At 44.5% G+C, this 18,810-nt stretch overlaps 1 long non-coding RNA gene across 1 annotated transcript; it reads left to right on the forward strand.

Annotated features, from left to right (window-relative positions):
- The first annotated feature begins 5,506 nt into the window (after positions 1 to 5,506).
- On the forward strand, positions 5,507 to 15,072 carry LOC135458374 (uncharacterized). Its single transcript, XR_010442893.1, has 3 exons — positions 5,507 to 5,575; positions 8,170 to 8,319; positions 14,933 to 15,072. It is a non-coding gene; the product is annotated as an uncharacterized LOC135458374 (long non-coding RNA).
- The last annotated feature ends 3,738 nt before the right edge of the window (positions 15,073 to 18,810 follow it).

An 18,810-nucleotide genomic window follows, 5' to 3' on the forward strand; every position in this document is an offset into this window, starting at 1 on the left:
TGTTCAGTATTGTCTAAAACTTTTCAGCTTATTAGTTGGAAACTCAAAGCAAATTCTCTAGTTGTGCATGTCACTTTCAGAAAGTTGTAATGTCACTCATTTTATTAAATGTTAATAACTTTAAAAGGGGGGGGGGGAAGAAAAACACCTGGTGCTATTCAGACCTGAACACTTGTCTCTTTGTGTTTGGCAGTTTGACATTCTGGGCATCAAGGAGTTGACAGAAATTACTGCAGTGCTTGAACCATACAATATCCTAATTCTTCCACATGAAAGCAAACAGCATGTTTGTTTGCTTTAAATTACTAGATTTGTAGTCATTGATATATTTTAATTATCCCCATTTCATAATATAATACAGTATTTGTATTTAAAAATAGGAATTGGGAATTTTGTGTTTAATACTCTGATTTGTAACCATATTTAGCGTAAGAAATGGATTTTGTAAAACTATTTTTTTTCTTCAGCTGCATGATTATAAAAAAAAAGATACTTTTTTGGTACTTTGAAAGATCTGAGGAGAGAACAGAAAAGTACTTAAACTGTTTGGTTTGCCAAAATCAAAACAAAGCTTAAACAGTTCTTTTCTTATAGGTTTTTACATTCCTTCTTGTTTAGTGAAGAATAAGTATTCCTCACTTAAATCCTCTGTTAAAGTAATTTTAATGTACTTGGCATCAAATACCAGTATGTAATACACATGGAAATAAAGTTTAGTTCTGGCAGTGAAAATCAGAGCCATCTGACTGTGTCTTAAAGTTAACTGATGTTGGGCACCAGAGCTGTCATCCTGTGCTCTTTGCTGCCAAAGCCAGGCCAGAGCAGGGCTGTGCAGCGCTGCATTCCTTTAAGGAGAGATGCTCAGCTCCTCACTGAGCTCTTTTTTTCTTGTTTGGGGTGTGGGTATGTGTGTGTGTGGTTTTGGGGATTTGGTTTCTGGGTTTTTTCCCTTCCTTTTTTTTTTTTTTTGGTGTGTGTGTAAGTACATCCATGCTTCATTTTGTCTGTGTTGAAAAGTGAAGCACTTGGCTTTGAATTTGATATAAGAGATAATCCTCTATATTTGACATAATCCTTTCTCAAATAAAGTTTCATTATTTCAACTTTAAAATCACTAGAATGCTTGTCTAAAGGCAAATTAACCATCAGTGTTGCATCCTTCAGTTTGCTGCAGTACTGTCAAAAATAACCTCAGCTCTGTAGCAGTGAGAGTCCTTTGGATGGGATTTCTGTAACTAGAAGTTACACTTTAACTCCTGCATGACTTCAGGTTGCAGCAGGTAAGGTGCCAGCAGGGATGTGTCAGTAAGGGCAGATAAGGCACCTCCTGTGATGCCATCACCATTTGTTGCTGCTCCCTGCAGCTCTTGCTGTGCTGCAGAAAGGGGCTCTTACAGCCCACAATAATGCTTGAATTTAAAGGTTCTGTTCCATGATTTACAGAGAGCACACACAGCCCAAGTGCCAGGGCTCCTCTGCCTCCTTTGCATGGAGTTAAAACCCAGGAGCTCCAGCACTGCCAGTTCCTCACTCCTGTCAGCCTCTGTGCAAGTCAGCCCTGAGCGGGTGGTGGTGGCTCCCAGGTCAGCTGCAGGGAAATTCCAGGCCTTGGCCTGTGCAGAAGGCAAGGGATTCACAGGAAGAGCTGCATTATTTATGTCCTCCTATATATAATCCTACTATAACAATTAAAATGATAACTGAGCTGAGCTGCTTGAGGCAGGGGCTGTGAGGCTGCGCTGGTGTGATGGTAATTGCATCTCTGCATGAGGGTCCCATCAGGCTCCTGTAGGTGCACATCTCCATCAGATTTGTAAACACCTGAGTGAGAGATCATCCTCTTAAACCTGATGAATGTGGCCTTATGTGGAGAACCACATGCCTTCTAAATTACCAGGTGATAAGGAAATAATGAGATTAGAGATGCTTTGTAAAGTCATGCCTACTAAATCCCAGTTGCTAACCATGGATGTTATGTTCTTGGGGGGTTTCCTGTTTTACTAGCAGCACAGCTGATCTTGGGAATGATTTTAAAACCCCCTTCACAGAAAGACAGTTGGTTTTAATTAATCCAAAGGTCTGAGAAGCACTTAGCAATAGAGTATTTCCAAAAAGCATTTTACTGTGGCACCATATTTTGTTGAAAGATACTCTGATGTTTGGTGTAATACAATCCAGAGCAGTCCAGAAGATACAGGAGTGAAGTCAGCAGGATTCTTCTCAAGTAATATATTTTGTTCCATATTTCCTTGCTAATCTGTGCATGAGTACTCCTAATTGCTTTTTGAACAGAACTTCTAGAATTTTCAAGTTATGGTGAGGTTTCCTGGCATCAGAATGGCAGTTTTCTGCTTCTGGCTGGAGCAGAGGTCTTTTAAGGACAGATAAGGAGCCACTGTGCCCCTAGCAAGGTTTTTACTTCCCTCTTACACAACTCTTCTCAGTTCAAGGGCAGATTTATTGTTTGTTTACCACTGAGAAAAAAAAAAAATCAGTAAATTTGGGTTGTATAATTCCTTTTTTTCCCAACAGTTCAGTTTGTATAGAAATCAATCCAAGATATTTCACAGCATCACTAGATAAATTTACATGAGCATACTCTAATTTTTAGTGTATGTATTTATGCTTCATTGATAACTTGTTAGATCTGAGGATCTGATTCTTGGTAGTTGATCCAATGCTCATGTCAAGTAATCATACTGCATAGAGCCAGGTAATTATAAATTGCTGAAAATGGCTTCAGCATCTTCATATAATTACAGTGCTTAAGAAATTCAAGTGGGTAGATAATGGATGCAGGGAAGGTTCTGAGGGCCAGACATTTTTACTTCTTTGTCATTAATTTTGGTTATTAATGTAGCTATTTAAAGCTTCCACATCATCTCTGCTAGGAAACTTGTTTTATAATGCCTGAGTACTCATCATCAAAATATTTCTATAAGTAGTACACATGTCAAACAAACTTCATGGACTCTGAATCTCATCTCTTGTAAGGTAAAGGGGAGAACTTCAGCCTCAAGCTTAATTCCCTTTCTTGCAAACAGGAGAAGAGATGAGCTGTTCTTCAGCCTTTGGGACATGCTTTCCTCAGCTTCCTGGTAAAGAACAAGGCTGGTGTGCTCTTCCCTTTCAAGGAAGTTTTCCCCATTCCAAAAGATGCCACCCTATTTGAAGCATGAGGAATTGCAGCTCGTTGTTGGATGTGTCCGAAGGATGACATAGCCCAGCAATTTAAGAGGATAATGTGTGTGAGATGGCTTTGGGGAGAGGTATGTCTGTAAGTCACAGAAAGGTCACTCAGAGCATGACAACAAATCTCCCTCTGTTGGGGGAGCCTCCCTGCCCTTTCTGCCTCAGCTGAGCAGGTTCAAGTCTGTCCTGTAATCTGCTGTGAAAACATTGAGTCTGTTCAACCAAAACAAAGTGTTGCCAGGCCCCTGTGATTACAAAGCAGTGGTCTGTTCATGTGCCCCAGTCTAACCTTAATCCATTTTTCAAGCCTTGTATCTTGCATCTACTTCTTGGACCAAATGCCAGTGACAAACTTCACAAAGCTCCTGTTCCTCCCCCACGCTGAGGGTTTTGCAGCCTCACCTCCAGCACTGCTGCTTGAAGACCATTATTTGTTTTTATTGCTACTGTAAATCTCCAGAAGATAACAAGAATTATTTCACCTCTGTACAAGGTTTTGCAATCATTACATCTTCAAATAAAAGCAAGTAGATTCATGCATTAAGATCAGGGAGAGGTGACCCTTTGTTACCTTTTGCGTCCAAGTTGTGATCATGAAATGTTAACAGACATGAATCCGGCAAAAATAAGGATATGTTCTCCTGAAAATTGGTTTCCATGTAAAAGCCCTATACTTTTACATGAAAACATATATTTAGAACTTTTATAGTCATTAATGAATCACTGCTGGATACTCAAGCACATTAGCTTGGTTTCTGCAGCTGCTTCTTGACAGTCCAGTCTCACCCATGTCCCATGTGGGTTACCCACAGCTTATCCCATCAGACAGGGGCTGCACTGGCACATGGAGTAGCAAGATAAAGTTCTTGAGTTCATGGAGACCACAATCCTGGGTCTTGTGTCTGCTGGGAAAGTCCAACACTACATGAAATAACCTGTCCCACTGCCATACCGACCACCAAAGGTGGGTTTGCTGAGCCTAATTCAGCTCCAGCTCTGGTTGTAGCTGTGCAGACTTCCCATGGCTCTTATCTTTGGAGAGAGCACACATGGTTAATTCCTGGTCTGTCTTTCACAGCCCATTGTGGATTAGGCAAGGCCTGGGAAGAGTTTCAGTCGTTTCTTCTCTGTTACGACAGAGTCCTGCCCAAAGGCATTTTGAGACAAGAACCCATATGGTTATTGAATATGTGGTGTGCTGTAAATAACCCAGCACAAGAGGAGGGAGTGACTTTGGGGCTTGTGGTATGATTGTAAATAATAATTCCTACCCAAATCAATTGATTAGACACAAGTGCTGTCACTGGGATTGTTGTCATAAAATCACAGCTGAGACAAGGCTATTGAGGCAAGTCAGCTAACACCTCTGGTTCTTTCTCAAAGGCTTTCTCTATCCACTACTCTCTTAACACACATGGAATTTGGGAAGTACCACTAGCATCAATCATCCATGTGTAATTTTCCTGCAATGGCATAAATCTCTGTGTCACACTGTTTTCTTGCCTGGCATTTGACTTGCCAGGGTTTGGTTTGGTTTGCTTTGGTATTAGTGCTTCTGCACTCTGTACTGACATTTTTATTAAGCTATTTTTATAACACCAGGACTTTCTATTTAAGAGGTAGTAGATGAATCATAGCATGTCACTTTTTGCAAGGTTAGGATTATTTTCTCCTGTGCACATTGGTTTATGCCAAACTTCATGTCCTATTATAATTTGCATTCACAGTGTTTCATAAAGTCCTTTTGCAATTCTTCTCAATCAGCTCCCACCTTTATTGCTGTGCATGACTCAGCACCTCCAGCAAGCTGTCACCTCCTTACCCACCCTTCTCTACATTGTTTAACATGAGAAGCAGCAGGAGCTCCAGCACAGATCACCAAGTGGAGCTTCACTCTCTGAGAAAGCTGAGTAACTTCCTATTATTTTCTTTGATCAATGTTGTGAACATGTAAGGACCTCTCCTCGTGTCTCAAAACTTCTTAGCTTCCTTGAAAACTTTATAATAAATCTTGTTGGATGCCTTTTTTAAATTAAAGAAGGTTATATCCACACACCTATTGACTCCTTCAAAGGACTTCAAAGAAGGTAACTTTCTCTTGCATTTATCAATCAGAATCTCCCCCAGGAGCTTAAATTCATTCTTTCTACTGTAATTTCTCCTTAGTCTTACTGTGCCTTTGTCCACAAGATCAAAAGTCTTTTGAAAAATTGGAAAATCCAACTCCAGGCAGCTCAGGGAATTTTGTGAAATGGATTCTTGTTCTCATGCTGTCTTTGTCCTTTTGCAGTGCAGTGCTTGATGGTGAATGGCACAGGATTCTGCAGTGGGGGACCTTGGGATAAGAAAAGCACTCAGCCATTGGGACAAATCTGTTCTTCAGGTTTGAATTAAAAAAGGGACAATTATCAAGGGACAGACCAACTTATGGGAGGCTTCACCTGATGAGGCCTCTCAGGGACTTGCATGAGCAGGAAAGCTGGACATAAAAACAGAGACAGCCCCTCCAAGCACTGTGGGCTAGAGGCAGAGATAGCCTAGTTTGCACAGTGCTCATCCTTGGACTCTAAAAAGAATTCTGTTCAGCAAGGGACTCAGGATTAAACCAGATTCCAGAACATTTTTGAGTGAAGAGCCATTTGTTTGAAAACCACAGGCATCATCTTCATGTCCCAAAAAGATAGATGTATAAACCTGGTCACCTCTATACTTGAAACAAGGATTTATTGGAAGCAGTAGTTCCAATGTGGGTGCCTCTGTCCTGTTTGTTGAGCATCAAGTGAGCCCTGGCAGTTGATATTTTATATGATACTCATTGTATAGGGATCACATACACATATGTACAGTTTCTACACACTAGGGTGCAAATCTAGCTATATATGAATAGACAGATGTTTACAGGTGTGTATATATTCTAACTATAGAAGGAAACACCCATAAATACTAAGGACATTCTGTTAGTGGTTGTTCATGGACTATGATCTTTCATAAACACTGTGTACCTGGATCATGCTTGCTCTGCTTCTTTCTGATAACTTCATTTCATACATCAAAGGGTTGTGTAAGCAGCCTTTTCAGCCACCAGCTGACTGGCAGCTTAAGCTGAAATTGTAATCTGTGGTTACTCCCAACCCTGGCTCTGAATTGCTCCTTGCCAAGACACTGCATGTCTGTCTCTGGAGTTGTGTAAGTTGGTATTTGGCTACCTGCCAGTGGATCTCATGGGACTGTGATCAGGCAAGTCAGGTTTGCATAACAATAACCTGTCTTTGCCCCTCTTTATTAGCCCTGACTTTATCAATGGAAGGTTTATGTCATTGTCTAGGTCACCACTGAGCAAAAGAATTGTGGCAAAGAGATCCCAGTCCTGTGGCATCACTGCTACATGTGGTCTTGCTCATTGGTGACCTGCAATGATCAATATTTTGAGATCAATGAAAGAACCAGTTTTTAATCCACATAGTTAATTACCTGGTAGTTACATATTATTTGAGTTTTCAAAACCAAATGCAGTGTTGTACTAATGCCCTGGAGGAATTAACATTGCATTATGACGGTTTTCTTTATTCAACAGACCTGGAAAAATAAAATAACAAAAGAAAAAACACCAGTCCAATTTCATTCCCTTTTTACTACCAGCTAGCAAAATGCTCTGAATTGCAATGTTATAATCTTCTTTCTCCACTTGGGATCTCCTCCTTTTAGCTTTAAACAGGATCTGCTGCTGGCCAAATCCTAGTTTCTACTGCAATACCTAATGATAAAAAGTAATGTCATTAGGTAGAGAATGTGTTGGCAATATTTGGCTGCAGAAAACACAGCCCCAGAGAAGTGGGATCTGTGCATTAGCTGGGTAAAGCCACAGGAGGAGCAGGGTGACCAGCTCCAGGCCTGTTTTGTCAGCCATCCCAGGACACTGAGCTGCTCCAGGCAGGACCTGACAGCCCATGGTGGCTCAACAAACCTCTCTGGGAGAGGAGCCTGTGCAGCTTTAGAGCAGCTCAAGCGCAAGTGTGTGCTGAGTTTAGGGATTGCCTGCAGTGCATGAGAGCAATGCACCACAATACACCTCCCAGGGCCTGCCCTGGGTGTCTGCCTGGTTCCTCCAGCCCTGCTTGCTTGCTCAGAGTCAGGAGTGTTCATTTTCTGCAGAAATACCCAGATACCCACTGCAGCCTCCATGAGCAGCCTCCTGGGGCCTATGGGATCCATGGGGTAACAGAGAGCTCTGTCTGGGATGGTGTCCACCTGTGCAGGACAGACACAAAGCAAAGCAAGGTTGTGCAGAGCAAAGGAGTCTAGGCATTCCCAGGGAGCCAGCTCTGGGAATGCCAGATCCTTCTGTCTGCAATAAGAAAAGCCAGAGAGGCATGAGCACAGCTTTGTGTACCCTGTTCAGCTTTCCTGCATAGCTTTCACTGGTGACCTATCAGCTCCTAAAGTCTTGGCTATAAGTTACTGAAATACTTTGCCTTTACTATCACACCTGTTGAAGGGAGGGAAGGAGGGAGGGAAGGGAAGGGAAGGGAAGGGAAGGGAAGGGAAGGGAAGGGAAGGGAAGGGAAGGGAAGGGAAGGGAAGGGAAGGGAAGGAAGGAAGGGAAGGGAAGGGAAGGGAAGGGAAGGGAAGGGAAGGGAAGGGAAGGGAAGGGAAGGGAAGGGAAGGGAAGGGAAGGGAAGGGAAGGGAAGGGAAGGGAAGGGAAGGGAAGGGAAGGGAAGGGAAGGGAAGGGAAGGGAAGGGAAGGAAGCTGCAGCACATCCTTTCCATCAGCAGCTGCCACCCAGATGCTGCTCTCAGGAGGGGCCTCTGTCCCAGCAGCCCCTGGGGTGACTCCACTCCCAGATCAGCACAATCCAAAGGTTGGCTCAGGCTCCAAAAGGAGAGCACAGCCCTGGCTGATGGGCAGGTGTGGCACAGCCCATGGCCCATGGAAGGCACTCTGTACTCCTGCCTCATTCATTGGCACTTCCTTCCAGATAGGATCCTCTCAGTGTCAGCTTGGTGCTGGTCAGAAATGGGCAGCAGCAACACCCGGAAGGAAAAATAATTTCAAACGTGGAAGAATCCGGGATTCCCTGATGTCTTTCTCTGCTGCATGAATAAAACACCACACAGCCACAGTGTTTGTAAGTAGACTCTCTGTATTTTTAGCAACTGATCTATGAGATCATTTTGCTATTTTCAGTTGTTTGTGACTTGGGATTTTTCTGCTAGGAACAGAGTGAGTGGGAGGAGCACATACCCTCAGCTTCCAGTGAGGGCCTGAGCAGACCCTGTGTACCCAGTAATTAATACTCATTTTCTGAACAGCTTACCTCCTGGAACATCATCAGTGCAGGGCATCTGCTGCAGTCTGAGAAATGCCCTCTAGTGTTCTACCAGGATGCAGGAGAATGAGCACACAGCCAGGAAAAGTCCAGACAGTCTCCAATAGCTTCCATGGAAGCAGGCAGTCTGCCTGTGGGCCTGGCTGGGCTCTCCCAGCCCCATTCACAAGCAAACAGCCTCTTGCTTAAAGGCACAAATACAACTCCTGCATGTGCCCTTTGGTGACTCAGTGGATTCAGCGCAAGGGGTCTCACAGCACATTTCCATGTCCTGCAGGTCCTGCACCATTCCCAGTGTCCACACAGCGCTGGCTACAGGCACATGTGTCTGCCAGCTGGGCACCATGAGCAGCCTGGGCTCCAAAGGGGCAGCTTGAGCATCTCCTGCTGCCCTGGGGCTCTGCAGTGAGCCTTTACTGCATCTCTTATCTCAGAGCACAGGCTGTGACCCTGAGTGCTGCTGTTCATTCATTGAGTAAGGATGCAATAATTAATTGACTGAGAGATAAACCAGAGATTTAATTGTACATCAAGCCTGCAGGATTCCCTCAACACCACCCACACTGTGCTAAAACTGTTGATTTCTGCACTGATGGCAGAATTTTAACATGTATTAAACAGAGTCATCCTTTTGCCCCAGAGCCAGGCTCAGAGGAGGTGATGTACTGGGGCTGCCTGCACATGGCACAGCCCTGGCAGGGCAGGGGTTGGAATGAGGGGCTGCCAGCCACAGCTCCAGGCCCTCCTCCTGGCACCTTGCTCTCAGCCTTAGCCCCTTGCTCCACCCAGCAATTGTTTCTCATTGTAGATGTGATTTCCTGGTAGCAGCCTGAGTTCTCCCTTTTCTCCCCCATGGGCAAGGTATGGACATCACCCACCTCTCTCATGGCATAAATAATCTCCCACTGCAACAAGCCTTATAAAAAGCAGCTTGTTCTCCTTCCCCAGCAAACATGAACCACATCAGCCACCCTCCACCAGTCCCTGCAGCAGCACCACCAGCACCACCATCCCCTCTGCCCAGTGTGGGGACACTCACTCACAGTGTCTGTCTGTCCTCACAGGGACTGCCCCACAGCAGAACATGTGGACTTGGCTCACACCCCACTCCTGATGACCTTCAGACCTTGGCAGAGCAGCAGGGTTTCCAGCCAGCATGAAACTCTGGCTCTGGAAACCCAAGGGCAAACCTGGGGCCACAAAAGCTGAATTTCATTTCAGCACACCCTCAAGTTCCAGCTCATTTTTGCATGTTGAGACCTTTGGCAGGACTTCCATGAGTGATGTCTGAACAATGACCCAAAACCCCCACATGGAGCCACAGGGCAGGGGAGGAGCTCCCAAGCAGCCTCACGGCCACCTCTGGCTTTCAGTGAGAAACAGCTCAGCCTTGGCAGTTTGGTGTTTCCACAGCTCCACGGTCACCAGCTCAGCCACAGGAGTTTTAAGCTCCTTTACTACATTTTTATAGAGATTATAAGAGTACAAATTGGCACTTTCAGTACCAAAAGGAGGCTGTTTATCTATTTTTGTTTCCTTTTGTGTTAGAAGAGGAGAGTGAAAGAAAATATGAACTTGCTTCCTCCAAGAAAACAAACTGACCTTTGAGTGTTATAAAAGCCTTTATACAAGAATTTGGCTGAAGAGGACTGGAATTTCTTCTGTGAAACATATTTTTCCTTAAAAAATGCCAGTTTGCTAAACCAGAACTGCAGAAAGGCTTGGTTTAAGTGAATCTGCCTGTTTGATTGCTACTTCAAAATTTTTGAACTGCTCAAAGGCTGAATTTGTCAGCATAATTCTTCAAATATGAAATTAATCTACAGGTAGAATTTTAAAAAGTAGAACTTAAAAAGTAGAAAAAAATAAATACAATTTAAATTTAAATATTTTTGCATTATTTAAATCCAAAATGTTTAAATTTACCTATTCCAAAACACATTGTGATCATCACAACAGCTTTGAGTTGTGCCTTTCTGGGGAGTGGAAAGTTCACTCCCCCCCAGGTAAAGCTGCCCTGGAAAGCTTCAGGCAGGTGTAGACCAGGCTGTGGTTGAAGTTTCATGCCTGTTCTCTAGGGAAAACTGGAACCTTGCTCAATGAAACAGGTGATTCAAGCGTCATAAAACATTCATTGCCATAAAAAATAAAAGTGCCTGGAGCTTTTGGAGTAAATCAAGTACAAGCTCAAAGATCATCAGTCAGGGATGCCTTTAATAGATATTTAAGTAATCAATCATTGGATCATGCAACTCCTAGTTCCCTTCTAGCAGACATTTTACCTGTTAATTATTTTATCTGTGCACTGATCTCACACCACAGCCCAGTGTCCTCCTCCTATTCCTGTCTATATTTCTGAACTCCTCTGTTGTTAGAAGGAACAGGTTTCTTTCAAGGACCATTTTTACTTTAACCATTTATTTAGTAGATTTATTTTGACAATCTAACTAGCATTAAAAATGCTGATTTTAATCCAGCCCCGGGGTAACAGCTTTGGGCTGAGCTGCTTTAGATTTCAGACAGAAGAAACCAGTGCTGGGCTTGCTGAGGGTGCTCAGTGGCAGGATGTATCACACCCAGCTTCGCCCCTTGCCTCTTTTCTCTCAACAGGACTACAAGGTCTTGTACAGGGAAATTATTCATAACCTCTACTATCATAAAAGAAATTAGGTAGAAACCCACATAGGAACACTCTAGTTAGGATCTAGAACTGCATTTTGCCAAAAGACAGAGCTGGCATCTCCTGGAGTGAAAGATTGCATTTGCCCTCCACAAAGGACAAGAAAATAGGAGTATGTCCCCACCCCTGTGAACAGATGGACAGGTATATCCATCCTGCACCTCTTCAAAGGTGCAAAGCCTTCATGCCCAGTGGTGGGTTCACTCTCAGGCTGGTGCTGTTTCTGGGAGGCTGGGACCTGCTGGAGCAATCCCATGGGCACAAGAGCACATTTGTGTGTTTTGACTTAAGGGTGACACCAGAATGCCTTCACAGCAGTGTGTTGGAGCAAGGCTGCTGGTCAAGCTTGCCACTGTGTGATGGGATTGTGAGCTTTGGGAGAAGCCAGTATCAATCTATCTCAGCATCTTCAGCACCAGCCTCTGTTAGGAAGAGCCATCTGATTCTGTGAGCACTTTCCCCACATCCCACTATGGTCCAAGGAAATTTCTTAGCTGCCTCCTCACTGCTGTGCTGGGGCACTTGTTGGGAGGGTTGGGGATAATGTCTGTCTCCCTCTGTGCTCCCACGCTGAGCAGCTGCCCCCCAGCTGGCAGGGACACTGCCCCCCTCATCCTCACCATGGGGCTCCCTGAAGGGAATGTGGCAGCACCAGGGACTGCACAGTGCACGGGACAGTCCGTGCGTCACACACGTCACACACCATGTCACTTGTCACCCTGCTGCAGAGTGACTGCTGATCTCTCACTGATTGTAACTCTTTTTAATGAGAGCAGATGACTTTAAACCTGCAAAGGAGTGATTTCAGGCAGGGGAAGGTCGATGCATGGTTCAGTCTTGCTGAGGAACTTTGTGTGCTCAGGCTAAGAAGAATGAGCTGGTGGTGGGTGAGGAATGTGTGGCTGTGCCTCTGCTCCAGGAGACACCCATCCTGCAACCCAGGCAGCCCCTGGCTGCTGTGACCTCCCCAGCTCTATGGGGATACCAACTGTAGCCATGATATTTTCTGAAAAATCCTTTCCTTAGGATTTTTTTCTCCTGAGAAGCTGAGAGGCCTCTGGAACAAAATGTAAACATTGATTATCTGCTGCTGTGGAATGCAACAGGTGCATCTGTGATTGGTCTCATGTGGTTGTTTCTAATTAATGGCCAATCACAGTCAGCTGGCTCGGACCCTCTGTCCAAGACACAAGCCTTTGTTATTCATTCATTCTTTTTCTATTCTTAGCTAGCCTTCTGATGAAATCCTTTCTTCTATTCTTTTAGTATAGTTTTAATATAATCTATGTCATAAAATAATAAATCAAGCCTTCTGAAACCTGGAGTCAGATCCTCATCTCTTCCCTCATCCTAAGACCCCTGCGAACAGCATCACACAAACAATTTTTCCATGGCTTGCCTTAGTGGTGGGATGCACACCTGTGTTGGGCACAGTCCTAGGGAGGGATTCCATGAGGCTCCCAGTGCTGGCAGGGAGCTACCAGGACAAGAACCCCTGGAAAACAAGCCAGCACAGCTTGGCCACTGACCATCAGCCTGGTGAGGCCACTGTGGCATGTATGGGCTTAATGTGTGCGTGCAGGTATGGCTGGGAGGGGTTCAAGAAAAGAAGGAGATACCATGTAGACAAAGAGGAACAAATATGAAATTTTTTTCTTTAAAACAAAAATAAGAAACCCTGGAGGAGCTGGGGTGCTGCAGCTCTGCCATCCTTTGCTTCTGTGAGCAAGGCAGGGATCTGGAAAGCAGCTGCCAAACAAACCCAGGGAGTGAGTCCAAGGCACGTGGCAACCACGGCTGGCACCAACTCAGCCCCCAGGCTTTGTTCTCCTGGGACTGAGAACCCATAGGGTGGCTGTCCCTGACGCTGCTCTCATATAAATCACTACAAATCAGACACAGAGTGACATTAGTGCCATCTGTACCTCATTCTCAGACTCTCATATGCCATTTCACAGGGATTCCCTAACTTCTCGGTGCAAGTCTCCTTTTCCACACATTTTAAAGGAAGTTAATTAACCCAAGCCTGTTAATGTGTAAATCAAGTTGAAATATTTGCTGGTAGAACACAGAGCTCAGGTTGACACTGACAGCTATAAATGGAGCTAGAGCAAAATGTAACATTTGGAAACAGAACATCTGGGTATGCACATGAGGCTGAGCTGGTTTGATGGGGAGCACTGATTTTGCCCTACAGTCAATTGCTGCCACATGACTTCTCAAATACTCCATGTTCCCACTTTGTTCCAAAGCTGAGAACCACCTGCAGCACTGGGGAAAAGATAGATGAAACAATTGCTCTTTCTGTCTTTTCTGTTCTTGGCAACACAGGAAGAGAAAATTGTGAGGGGGAAAAAAAAGAAACAAATCCATATCTGCCAAGATAAGATTTGCTCTTTTGGCCAGTGGGCTGAGCAGAGCTCATAGCATCTTCTTCAGAGGAATCATGACTGCAGTGAAAATTACAACACAGGTGTCAGGAAATTCAAAGCTTTCCCACATGAAATGACCAAAGGAGATTTTTTGTCACTAAAGACTATTAGCCTCTTCCCCAAAGACATCACAGGATTTAAAAGTGCAAGCAGATTTTCTCAAGTGACAGGATATAAATCTTTGTCTCAAGGGCAATAGAAATGAAAGTACCTCAAGTGCAATTGGAAAATCTTTCATTGTTTCTTACTGGGTACAACCAAACAAAATTAAATGTCTGTTTTTTTCCTTACTCAGGGCTATGCATCTTGTAGATAAAGGAAGATAAATGTACAACCATCCACCTCTGGCAGCTTGTGTGGTTGATACTCTGTGCACAGGGGCTGTAGAAAACCAACTGGCAGAGTGAGGCATTGACTCATCTGTACTGAAATCAGGCCCTATTTTTTCTTTCTGCTAGGGAATATCCAATATCAACATTGCTGCCATAGCAGTTGCACAGGGAAATAAGTGATTTCCTGTCTGAGCGTGTTCCATCACTCAGCATTTTATTTTTGTGCTGAACCAAAGCCAGGCATGTCACCCCACCCTGAGCTGGGACTCTTCCCCATCCCCTGCCACTGGAAAGGCACTGGGAAAACATCACAGGGGTAAAGCCTGGCACAAGGAGCTCCCTCAGTACCTGTGCCAAAGCCTTCTCCACAAGTGTGTAGCCAAGACAGAGTTTTTTTTTTTTTTTTTACTTTTGGAATAGCCAAAGACTATTCTCCCAGCATATACCCCCTTCTCCCAGAGCTGTCAACCTGGTCCTGCTTTTGGCTAGGATAGAGTTCATTTTTTTACTTAGTAGCTGGTACAGTGCTGTGTTTGGGATTTAGTCTGGGAATAATGTTGGTATCACACTGATTTTTCAGTTGTTGCTCAGTAGTGCTGACCCCTAACTCAAGGACTCTCAGTGTCTCGTGCTGTGCCATGAGCAGGTGCACCAGAAACCAGGAGGAGCATGGCCAGGACAGCTGACCCAAATGACACAGGGATATTCCATGCCATGGGATGCCATGGGCAGTCTATAAACGGGGGGACTTGGCTGGGAGGAGCCAATCACTGCTCAGGGATGGGAGAGACATTGGTCAGCAGGAGGTGAGAATTGCACTGGGCATCACATGGATTTTCCCTTGGATTTTATTCCTTTCCCTCTATCTCTCTTTTCTGCTACATTTGGTTCTGCTAATATATTTATTATAATTTACTTTATTTCAATTATTAAAGTGTTTTTAACTCACAGGCTCTACTTTTTTTCAGATTCTCTTCTTCATCCTAATGAAAGAGTGGGAGGTGAGCAAATGGCCACGTGGGGCTGAATTGCTGCCAGAGGTTAAACCATGACACCTTGGCACATCTTCCAGCCCAAACTTGCTCCAGAACCCAGGAGAGAATGAAACCTTCTGTCTGGCTGTGCAAATAACGGAGGAAAAAAACCCAGATATTGTCTGCTCTTATTTTTTTGTTTTTCTTTCAGCAGTAATAATTCTTATAATAAGACAAAAGGGTTAACCAGCATCCTAAAATCATCCCTCTTGGGTGCAGTGCCTCTGATGTCCGTGAGAGGGCTATGGGCAAGTGCATTTGGGTGTTTCACACTAACACAGAAAAATACAGAAAAATACAGAAAAATACAGAAAAATACAGAAAAATACAGAAAAATACAGAAAAATACAGAAATACAGAAAAACGCTCTGCCAGCTGCTTGCACAATCCATGGGCAGCCCCTGCTCCCCCCAAGCTCTTGCACAATCCCAGCTCTCAGCGAGGTGTCCCTGGGGCAGGAGGCAGAGCTGGGTTCACTGTCACCTCCTCTGCCCAAAGCAAATCCATTTAATGGCTCCATGTGTCCGGGGGTTCTGCTCCCACCCTGGCTCCCCACAGGCTTCTGGGCAATTTTTAGCGTTGTCAGAGTGTTTGAGACATGTGCCAAGGATTGATTTTCTTAATATGGCAGTTGAAATAAACCTCATTTTTATCACACACAGCTGAAAGGTTCTGTCAGATCCAAAATGATATGTTTTGTGTCTGATCAGGTAAGAATTTATTCTCCATATTAAATAAGGAACATTTCAGAATAAAACGTGCTTCCACAGTGGAAAAACTAGAGCATTTGAACAGAAAACATGTAAAAGTGGAGTCTTGTCTCTAAATAAAAATATTTCATACCTTTTTATTCTCTGTATATATCATACCATTTCCTTAATCCAAAAGATGCTTCCTAAATTAGATATAGGTTTTGGTCAACACCTGAGAGGTCTTGGGTGAGTAAGTGATCTGTAAGAAAGAAAAGGGGGAAAAAAAGAGATAAAAGGAAAACACAAACCCCAAAACCTTTTCTAGATCTGAGATTTTGTTTCCATTCACTTCTGCAGTCCCCAAGAGAGCTGTTGGCTCTTCTGAGTGCACCTTGAGGGAAATTCAATCCAGCCCTGAGGTCAACATGAATGTCAGCATTACCTAGATGGACAGGTCCTGCTTGAGAGAAGCATGATCTATGGACTTTGCTGGTTAATAGCAAAGGGCTGAATGTGCCCTTTAGATTGCTCCTTCATCTCATCTGAGACTTTGTACATTATTTTTGGGACATTAAGCACAGCAGGATGAGTCCTCCAGGGAAATTTTGCAGCGTTGCCAGCATTCTGATGGCTGGTCCCCTGGAACTCGGTGTACTGCTATCTCCAGCTTCAGGAGTCATATGATTATGTGAGGATCTCAGCTTTCACAACAATGAAAAGCAGGGGTTTAGTCATTGAGACTGTGGAGAAAAGCTGGCAAATGTGACCTCCAAAAGGTCATGGATCAAAAAACAAATCAAAGGGATCTCAGCTATATTAAGCGCCTGAATTTTAAATGCATAGCTTAAAAACACCATCATTTTGAAGAGTACTGTTAAATCTTGAATAGTTTTGTGAAGAAGGGAAAAATTTCTTCTTGTTTTTTTTATTCTTCCCTCCTTGCACTTCTTCCTTCCTTTCTAGGGCTCCATCCTGTGGCTTATGCTCCTTGGCTGCTCAGCCTGGAGCTGCCGGTGGATACCAGTCAGACAGAGTGTGAGCACTGGGAATTTTCCAGGTTTACAAAATGTTTTGCTTGCATCTGCCAAAGCCGACGGCGGCCGTCGCTGAACACGTGCGGCTGGAAAATCACAGGCGGGCTGGCTGCCAGGGGTGCCGGGCTCTTCGGAGCGGGGCACCCGGGTGCTGTGGGTGAGGGGGACGCGGGGCAGGGACCGAGCGGCGCTGAGGGCCCGGGCGCGGCTGCGGGAGCGCGGCCTGCCCTCGGGAGGGAGCCTGCGCCTGTATTCAAACAGCTTAACTGCAATTAAAGCGCTCCGCAGGGAATAAACAGCCTCAGCAAATGGCTTGCACTCGGTGAATTCATCACCGGGTGAAAATGTAGAATTTTGGGGTTTTAGAATAGTGGTTCAAGAGGCGAGATGGAGGGATTTGGGTGTGTCCTGTCCTTCCTCCTGCTTCTTCTTGTCCTCCATCTTCTGCTGTGATGGTGGCACTTATGGATTGGTTTAGAGTAGAGACAGACTGTCTAACATAGGGGATAGGTATTGGAAAATTATTGTAAATAATGTGCACGTAGTTTTTAGTATAAAAAGATAACACTACCCTGAAGGCAGTCAGGGTGCCATGAACCAACCTACTGGTCAGAGTGACCCCAAGATACATTAGAAAGTCTCTTTTTCCAGCCCGGTGCTAAAAGAAGGAGTCAGAGCTCTTCATTTCTCAGTCTCAAGTTTGTTTATTGTATCTTACCTATAAAATTCTTTCTCCTGTCCTGCTGAGGTCCGCTCAGCAAGACAGTCCAAGGCACTCTGCCTGCCCCCGGGGCAGTGTTATCTTTCTATACTAAAAACTATCTGTACAACATTTACAGTGACTTTCCAACACCTATCACCTATGTTAGACAGTGAGCTTCTACTCTAAACCAATCTGAAAGTGCCACCATCACAGCAGAAGATGGAGGCCAAGAAGAAGAAGGAGAAGGGCTGGACACACCCCAATTGCTCCATCTTGCCCCCTGAAGCCCCATTCTAAAAACCCCAAAAGTCTATTTTTCGCCCTGTGATAAATTCACTATCATTCTACTTAAACTTTTGTGGTTTGTAATCCTTCATATAAAGGTTGGTAATTGTTTTTTCCAAGGGCTAAATCAAAGGCACAGGGGTCTTGGGGCTCTGTGCCAAGGTTTCTGAGCCCCCTGGGCAGGGGCTCGCGTCTTCCAGGGCAGCCAGAGGAATTCCTGGGTTCCCACAGCTTGCTGACATTCAATCACAGTTCAGCATGGACATTCCCAGCACCCCTTGAATCTTGTGCCAAGCCATTCAACCCTCTCATGTGGCAATGGGCGTTTGCAAAAGGAGGCTAAAAAGGAGGTTACAGAGTAATTGTGTGTCAGAACCCAGGAAATTCCTCTGGCTGCCCTGGAGGACTTGAGACCCTGGCAAGGGGCTCAGACACCTTGGCACGGAGTCAAAAACACCTGTGTCTTGGATTTTAACCCATGGAAACAATTACCAACTTTGTGTGAAGAGTTACAAGCCACAAGAGTTTGAATTGAATAATAGTGAATTTATCACTGGGTGAAAATGTAGAATTTTGGGGTTTTAGAATGGGGGTCCAAGAGGAGGAATTTGGGCATTTCCTGTCCTTCCTCCTGCTTCTTCTTGTCCTCCATCTTCTGCTGTGATGGTGGCACTTATGGATTGGTTTGGAGTAGAGACAGACTGTCTAACATAGGGGATAGGTATTGGAAAGTAATAGTAAATAATGTACACATAGTTTTTAGTATAAAAAGATAACACCACCCTGAGGGGGGGTCAGTGTGCCACAAACCAACTTGCCAGACAGACCTCAGTGGGTCAGAAAGACAATGTATTAGATAAGAGCAAATAAACAACCTTGAGAACCAGAGCCAAAGAATCCTGTCTTCTTCTTTGGTCTCAGGGCTGGGAAAAAGAGACTTTCTAACACCTCGGGGTCATCTCAACACCTCGTCAGTTATGTACCATGAGTGCAAGAAGAAGTGTGGTATGGGAAATTTAAAATTTATATTGCCTGTGTATGCCCACACCATCTGGCAGTGCTCAAAACTGGGGGAAAGGTATCTAAAAGTATGGAAGT

Source organism: Zonotrichia leucophrys, chromosome 1A, assembly GCF_028769735.1.
Source record: "Zonotrichia leucophrys gambelii isolate GWCS_2022_RI chromosome 1A, RI_Zleu_2.0, whole genome shotgun sequence".
In the NCBI taxonomy this organism is placed as follows: domain Eukaryota; kingdom Metazoa; phylum Chordata; class Aves; order Passeriformes; family Passerellidae; genus Zonotrichia; species Zonotrichia leucophrys.